The following is a 694-nucleotide window of genomic DNA, read 5'->3' as shown; positions in this document are numbered from 1 at the left end:
TGTTCTAGTTCTGTTCTAGTTCTGTTCTAGTTCTGTTCTAGTTCTGTTCTAGTTCTGTTCTAGTTCTGTTCTAGTTCTGTTCTTGTTATATTTTAGAACATAATGAATACACAATTCTTAGAAACAGTTATGATTTTTATTTACCGCAATTTTTTTAATAATTTCACCAATATTTTTACTTCTGAGTGTGGCTGCAAATGAAGCTAATTTGTCAGGTACTTTTTCACACTCTCATAAAGTAAAGTAATGTACAAATTTTAAATTCCTTTAGTTCTTTTAGTGACAAACGAAGCCTTTTTCAATATTAAAGTATGATCTCGGAACTATTTGTACAACTAAAAACAGAGGGTGGTGAATTTGAAATGTGGAAACGGTAAATTTCTCACCTAAGAAACTAGTCATGTAAGTAATACCCGTTACAGTTCCAACGACGGCAAGACCCATTAATGTTTGAAATCAGCTACATGAACATTCCTTTAAAATTTAAAAAAAAAAAACAAAGAGAAACAACTGCGTATTATTACTGCTTGTTGGAAATAGCAACAATGTACTTTATGCATGATTATGTCAGCATAATCATGCATGCTTTAAGTTGTATGTACAATAGATGTACATACAAATGTATGTTCTTCTCGTACCTGTTCACTTGAATAATAAAATAAATATTACTCAAACGCACATACTTATATGCACA

The sequence above is a fragment of the Lucilia cuprina genome, chromosome 3, assembly GCF_022045245.1.
Source record: "Lucilia cuprina isolate Lc7/37 chromosome 3, ASM2204524v1, whole genome shotgun sequence".
In the NCBI taxonomy this organism is placed as follows: domain Eukaryota; kingdom Metazoa; phylum Arthropoda; class Insecta; order Diptera; family Calliphoridae; genus Lucilia; species Lucilia cuprina.
Note: the sequence above shows the minus strand (reverse complement) of the source record.